Below are 8,243 nucleotides of genomic sequence, written 5' to 3' on the forward strand. Positions count from 1 at the left end.
CAAAGCGAAGGCAAGCAAACACAATAAGGGCATGAACACATGTAGACTTGCTGTCAACATTACAGACAGAAACCAACAATGCTTTGGTCATTTCAAAACCTTCACCTTGATAAAGGGCTACCACTTCGAGATCGGAACTCAAATGCAAGCTGATTTATAACAGTGATGAATCGTGATAAATCATGAAACACCAAAGATTTTCCTCCGCTGAGGTGAAAAGCAAAACAACAAGCTAAGAAGGCACTACAAAAGTAATGAAGAAATCAATAGAGCAAACTTAATCATAATCAGATGAAACCACAGAAAATGCACAAAAATGATGAAGCAAAGCAAAAATGATGCAAAATCTGAACATAAGAGACAGCAATACTAGTGAAGGGTCCCCATCAAACCAACACAGACGGATCTGGAAAGATGAAACTGAAAATAAATATATCCATGCAGATTTTTCGGGTAATTAGTGTAAGGTAAAGAAACATCATGCCCTCGGGTGCCATAGATGTAGCATTCATTGATGGCACAAGAAATGATCTCCCTTTTGTCCATAAGGCATGTGAAAGAATGATCTGGTGTGAACTGCTACTGCTGCTGTTGCTGCCGCATGTGCCATTACGCGTCCATGCAGAGAGAGAGAGAGAGAGAGAGAGAGACAGACAGACAGACAGACGGGAGGAGGGCGGGGAGGAGAGGATCATGTCCAAGTGCCATCTCTACATTTTCCGTTTTCATCATTGGGCAATGCATTATAGAAGCAAACACTTCTATGATTCTATCCACCATCAAGAACAAAATGAACATTACGATTCTGTCACAATAGAAATTAAGTGCAGGCCACAGGCCTAAGATTGGGATATTAATTGGGTCAAGGTGTAATATGAGGTTTCACAAAGAGACAATAGGGGAAAACACAAACTGATAACAAAGCAGAAAGAAAATTAACAAACATAGACAAGATATTTGATCACTAAATGCAGATGGCACGTTTACTACAGAAGAACCAACCTGCATCTGAGAATAGCAAATGGAATGTTTATGATACATGTGACACAACAATAATGATAGCACAACGAAACAAAAAATATGAGTGTATGAAAAACTATCCTTAGATGAACTGGTACCATCTGTCAGGTGTGGTCTGATCCTCTGCCATCGTATCTAAAGACATGGCAGAGGGATGTGAGTGATATTGTGCCATTAATTGTGGATCAATGATCCATCAAGCACATACCTTTATTCAGAACACTATAGCCTAAACCTTGGCCAAGATGCCAAGATAGTGAAGCAAGAGAAGCTAAGCATGCATGCCCCAGTGGATACCTCACGCCCTCGCGCCATGTCTGACACATTGTGAGGCCCATTACACCATTGGGCATCCACATGACAGTGTCCATGACAACACAATGTGCACCCTGGCTGTTTGGCAGTGAGCACATGCAAAAGAGACCGATTCCTACGAAAATACCAAAGAGGTTGTATTACGATATGACCCTCAGATTTCAGTTTCATCACAGGCTAATGCAGCGGGCTTCAAAGCTGGCACTGGGGCGTGCCTTGGTGCACCGGTGTAGTACATGAGGTGCCAGAGATGTCAACAACTGCAGCAGCAGCAGGAAAAGAAGAAGAAAAAGAAGAAGAAGAGATAAACCTGCCACATGGGCAGACCCATCTGTCAGTGGTGGAGCTTGCATCCAATCCACAAGCACACACCTCGGCGCCGAGATCAGAGAAGTCAGCACTGCATTAGCCATTTCAGGAGTTCCAACAATTGTGGCCCTGTTTGGAGCCCAGACCTGTGCCGGTCGATCCATCCATGCATGCATGGGGGTTCCATCGTAACCATCATTGGGCCTAGAGCAAACCCAGTAACAAGCAAAAATATAGTACAGTAGAATGCACCGAACAAACTAAGAAAGCAAATCTACACCAAGATTGATGAGATCAAATAGCCTAATAAAGCAAATCGAAGCAACAACGAAAAGATAGTAGAAACACAATAAACAAATTAACAGAACAAATCTGAACATGATCTGATGCAACAAGCAAATTCAAAAAATTGAAGAAGCCAAATGGCAATAATGCAAAATCTAAGCATAAGAGACAGCAATGCAAATGAAAGGGATCACATCAAGCAAATATAGACAGTTATGGAAGATGAAACCGAATAAATATATCAAGCAAAAGTTCACCAGTAATTTGTGATACGAAATGAAGCCTGTGCCTTCAGGTGTTCATATATGTAGCATTCATTGATGGCACAAGAGATGATCTTCAATTCACCCATAAGGGCCTGAACAAAGGTAGAATTTCTGCCAATGCATGCATGCGCGTGCACACACACACACACACACTCAGAGAGAGAGATAGATCATGTCATGTGCCATCTCTACATATTAGTTTTCATCATTAGGCAACGCATGCTTCTAACCACCATCCCAAAAACTCAAAACAGAAATTCTAGTGCAAAGACACAAGTTCACAATTAGGATTTTATCAAATGGGGTAAGATGCTATATGAGGTTAAACTACAGAAGAACCAACCTGCATCTGAGAATGGCAAATGGAATGTTTGGCAGTGAGCACAAACAAAAGAGTTCGATTCCATTGAAAATACCAAGTAGTTTGTATTACAATATGACCCTCAGATTCAATTTCATCACAGGCTAGTTCAGCCGGCTTCAAAGCTGGTACTGGGGCATGCCTTGGTTCACCGGTATGAAGGAGAAGAAGAAGAAGAAGAAGACATTTTGCCATGGCCTGGAGTCAGTGCCAAAGCTTCAGCAGAAGCAACGGTTGAAGTCAGCAGAAGCAACGGTTGACCCAAGACACATGCCTCAGCGCCCAGCAGAGAAGACAGTGCTGCATTTCAGGGGCTTCAACTATGCGAATGCAACAGCCGGCCCTGTTTGGAGCTCAAATCTAATCTGATCCATCCATGCATGCATGCATGAGGGCTCCATCGTAATCCTCATTGGGCCAATGGCAAATCCAAACAACACGCAAAATATATAGCAGTAAAAATATACCACCAAATAAACCAAGAAAACAAAACTATATCAAGATCGATCAGATCAAATAGCCAAAGCAAAGGCAAGCAACAAACAAAAGATACTAGAAACACAGTAAACAAAGTAACAGAACAAACCTGACCTTGACCAGACGAAACAGGCAAATTCACAAAACTGAAGAAGCCAAATGGCAATAATGCAAAATTTATGCATAAAAGACAGGAATGCAAATGAAGGGTTTCCATCAAGCCAGTATATACGGATCTGAAGATGAAACTGAAAATATAAATATAACAAACACAAGTTTACCGGCAATTTGTGTAAAATGGCAAAAATGAAGCCTGTGCTTTCAGTTATCCATATATGTAGCATTCACTGATAGCACAAGGAATGATCTTAAATTCATCCACAATGTTAGATCTGCTATCAGCACACGCACAAACACATTCGTGCGTGCTCAGCTATGTTTTTAAAGCGTACCTAAGGCGACGCCTAGGCGTCGAAGCGCTCCCCCTCCGCTTTGGAAAACCGACCGCTTTGGGCGCCTAGGCGTCCAAAGCGCCCGCCTAGGCGTCGCCTAGTCGCCAAAGCGCCCCCCCCCCCCCCCCCCCCCCCCCCTCCCTAAGGCGGTAAGGCGTCGCCTTAAAAACATAGGTGCTCAGAGAGAGAGTACCACCATCCAGAAGACCAAAACAAAACCATCACAAAATAGTCAAAATGTTTTTTTAGCACAAAGCCAAAGGTTCACAATTAGGATCAGAAATGGCGTAAGATGTAACATGAGGTTAAACTGGTAAGGAAACAGAAAGAAAAGCAACAAACATGTAAAAGACGTTTGGTCACCAAATCTGTAGCAAAGCATGTCATATTTGCTACGTACAAAGGAGCCAACCTGCATTCAAGAATGGCAAATGATGACACATGACACAAAATAGAGTAAAAGAAACGAAATAAAAAATAAAAATGTACGAAAATGATCCTGAGATAGACTAGTAACATCTGTCAGAGCATGGCTTAGGATCCGGGCTAAGTTGGTGATTCAATGGCATCAATTAATTATCTTACACAATGTGCGGAAGCTGCCTGTTTTACAGTGTGACCATGAAAAAGAGTTGGGTTCAGATGAAAATACCAAGAATTCTGTATCACAACATGGCCCTCAGATTTCAGGTTCGTCATAGGCTAATGCAGCGGGCTCCAAAGCTGGCGCTGGGGCGTGTCTGGGTGAACCGAAAGAGGAGGCGAGGCCATGGCAAAGGTGCGGCGACGAGGAAGAGGAGAAGGAAGCAGAGGTAGACCTCAACAAGGGCAGGGCCATGGGTCAGTGGCAGATCTTCAGCGGAAGCAACGGCTGACCCAGACACATGCCTCAGCGCCCAGAACAGAGAAGCCACGCCGCATTAGCCATTTCAGGGACTCCAACCTTGCAACGCAACGGCCAAGCCAAGGAAAAATCCATGCAGCAAGCAAAAATTACAGTACACTAGAGATGGACCAAACAAGCTATGAAGGTAAATCTACACCGAGATCGACCGGAACAGAGCATCAAACCACCGGAGAGCCGATGGAATCGAAGGGGGGAAGAGACGTAGGGGACGGGGCAATGCGGCGGAGAACTTCCCACCGAAGCGAAGGGGACGATGCCGGCGGCGGGCGAGCAGATCCGGAGACTCCCGGCGGCGGGCGGAGGGCGCGAGGGATGGGGTTTCTCCGCCCAGCGGCGCTGGCACCAAAACCCTCCCCGCTCCAGTCTCCGCCCTTTCTGTGTGCGCCATTTACTCCGTTCTGCTTTTGTTTTTTGTTTTTGAGGGGTCTCCGTTCTGCTTTTTTTTAGGGGTCTCGGTTCTGCTTTCGATGCCTCAAGGCGACTCGGCTCCCGATGGGCCACACGGCTTTGGATGGGCTTTCCTGGCGGGCTGATTGGCCTGCGGTGGGATCCGGAGAGAGTGGTTCTGTGGGCCAGTGGTGGATGCAGACAGCCAGTTTCCTGGGCCGTTACAAAGGCTATTTTCTCGATCAAAAAATGGACCGAACTGGACACCTCTCCACGTGTGGCTTATACATTACTCAAAAAAACGTACGGCTTATAAACCCAGGATATCTTTGTAACTCCTGTAAATTTGAATATCAATCAATAAAGCATGTTTACCCCTCAAAAAAATTTGTCTCGATAAAAAAACCCTTCCTCTCCCTAAAAATGTGGATAGCAGCGTTGACTTTTGTATGAAAAATGAAAGCATTGGTGGCATGGGGAACTCCGAGGGTCGTGTAGTAATCTCTGTGCGCATGTGTACTAAAAGTTGCGTATTGATCTAAGAAAAAACTAAAAGTTGCATATTATCCTCAACGCAACTTTCAGATGAACTATGTACCTTCCGTCACAGGTATGGCGAGTCATTATGGATGGGAGAGATGTTCTCACCCAGGGCCTTATCCAAAGGATCGGCAATGGTGCTACTACCTCAGCTTGCAATATGTAGTGGTTATCAAGGGAGGCGGACTTGTGACCCGTTGTGTCTTTATCAAATGAGCCACCTCGGCTTGTTTGAGAGTTGATAGGTCATACTTTGGCCTCGTGGAACAGAAATTTGATTCGGCAAGGTTTCCATCCAATGGATTTTGATGTTATCTTGAGCATTCCCCTACCCATGTGTAATATGGAAGATTTTTGGTCATGGAATCATGACTCTCGGGTCTCATTCTCAGCCCGGTCTGCTTGTCATATGCTTGTAGCGATGAAAATGTGAAGAGAAGCTTGGTTGGATGGGGAAAGTGACCCTCAAGCTCAGGCTCGAAAGAAAAAGAGAAGGCATGGGCTGCTCTGTGGAAATCACAAGTTCCTTTGAAGGTACGCTTGTTCATTAGGAGGTTAGCTCAACTCTCTCTTCCAACAACTAATGTTTTGCGATACTGAAATATGTCTGCTACTATTAGTGCCACGGTCGGATGCATGCAGGCATTGGGTGATGAGGAGCTTGTTGAGTGCCAAATACGAAATAGATGATTGTTTTTCACTGATAGAATCATTATCGCATGATCAGCCAACTTGTGTTTTTTTTACAATCTGGGTCGTCTGGACGCCGCGCAACAAGACCCTTCATGAAGGGGGTTTCCAGGCTCCGTCATCTACACATGCCTTCATCTCACTGTTCATGGATTATCTTAACATTGCCAAGACACAAAGGATGAAAAAGGTTCATCGACCAAAAACAACCAGCACAAAAAGATGAATCCCTTCCCTAACATGTATTGCCAAGTTAAATTTTGATGGTGTTGCATCTCGAGTCACGACGGGGAGACATTGGAGTTGTGCTTGTCTTATGTCGTATCAGTGATGGGAACTATCTCGGATAGTCAGCGGTAACCTTGTTAGCACTCATAGATCTAGCTATCATATAAATGATTGTGTGTCCCAGGGCTCTTGCATTGGTTGGGGAGTTAGGTGTTCATCGAGTGAGGATCGCCTTAAATTGCCTTTCTAATGTCAGTGATATCCATCAAAGTTCAGGTGGTCGTAATGCCTCGATGATCAAGGAAATAGGTAAGTGGTGCAAGAAGTTTCAGGAAGCAACATTTGCTCATGAAGGGCATTGCTCCAACTTGGAAGAACACAAAGTAGCATGTTATGCTCTTTCTTTTTCATTTTGGTCGCCATTCATGGATTTGTTGGAAATATGCCCTAGAGGCAATAATAAAATGGTTATTATTATATTTTGTTGTTCATGATAATTGTCTATTGTTCATGCTATAATTGTGTTATCCGGAAATCGTAATACATGTGTGAATGCATAGACCACAACGCGTTCCTAGTGAGCCTCTAGTTGACTAGCTCGTTGATCAATAGATAGTCATGGTTTCCTGACTATGGACATTGGATGTCATTGATAACGAGATCACATCATTAGGAGAATGATGTGATGGACAGGACCCAATCCTAAGCATAGCTCAAAGATCGTGTAGTTCATTTGCTGTAGCTTTTCTGAATGTCAAGTATCATTTCCTCAGACCATGAGATTGTGCAACTCCCGGATACCGTAGGAGTGCCTTGGGTGTGCCAAACGTCACAACGTAACTGGGTGACTATAAAGGTACATTACAGGTATCTCCGAAAGTGTCTGGTGGGTTGGCACGAATCGAGACTGGGATTTGTCACTCCGTATGACGGAGAGGTATCTCTGGGCCCACTCGGTAATGCATCATCATAATGAGCTCAATGTGACCAAGTGGTTGATCACGGGATCATGCATTACGGTGCGAGTAAAGTGACTTGCCGGTAACAAGATTGAACAAGGTATTGGGATACCGACGATCGAGTCTCGGGCAAGTAACGTACCGATTAACAAAGGGAATTGTATACAGATTGATTGAATCCTCGACATCGTGGTTCATCCAATGAGATCATCATGGAGCATGTGGGAGCCAACATGGGTATTCAGATCCCGCTGTTGGTTATTGACCGGAGAGGCGTCTCGGTCATGTCTGCATGTCTCCCGAACCCGTAGGGTCTACACACTTAAAGTTCGGTTACGTTAGGGTCGTAGAGATATTAGTATGCAGTAACCCGAAAGTTGTTCGGAGTCCCGGATGATATCCAGGACGTCACGAGGAGTTCCGAAATGGTCCGGAGGTAAAGATTTATATATAGGAAGTCTAGTTTCAGCCATCGGGAAGGTTTCGGGGGTCACCGATATTGTTCCGAGACCACCGGAAGGGTCCCGGGGGTCCACCGGGTGGGGCCACCTATCCCGGAGGGCCCCATGGGCTGAATTGGGTGGGGAACCAGCCCCTAGTGGGCTGGTGCACCCCCCCCCTTGGGCCTGCCCTGCGTCTAGGGTTGGGAAACCCTAGGGGTGGGGGCGCCCCCCACTTGGCTTGGGGGGAAGCCACCCCTTGGCCGCCGCCCCCTTGGAGATCCATCTCCTTAGGGCCGGCGCCCCCCCCCAAGGCCCCTATATAAAGAGGGGGAGGGAGGGAAGCTGCACCCTTGCTCTTGGCGCCTCCCTCTCCCTCCGTAACACCTCTCCTCCCCGCTTGCGCTTAGCGAAGCCCTGCCGGGATCCTACTGCATCCACCATCACGCCATCATGCTGCTAGATCTTCATCAACCTCTCTTCCCCCTTGCTGGATCAAGGAGGAGACTTCTTCCTAACCGTATGTGTGTTGAACGCGGAGGTGCCGTCCGTTCGGCACTAAGTCATCGGTGATTTGAATCACGTCGAGTACGACTCCATCAACCCC

Source organism: Triticum aestivum, chromosome 1A (genome assembly GCF_018294505.1).
Source record: "Triticum aestivum cultivar Chinese Spring chromosome 1A, IWGSC CS RefSeq v2.1, whole genome shotgun sequence".
In the NCBI taxonomy this organism is placed as follows: domain Eukaryota; kingdom Viridiplantae; phylum Streptophyta; class Magnoliopsida; order Poales; family Poaceae; genus Triticum; species Triticum aestivum.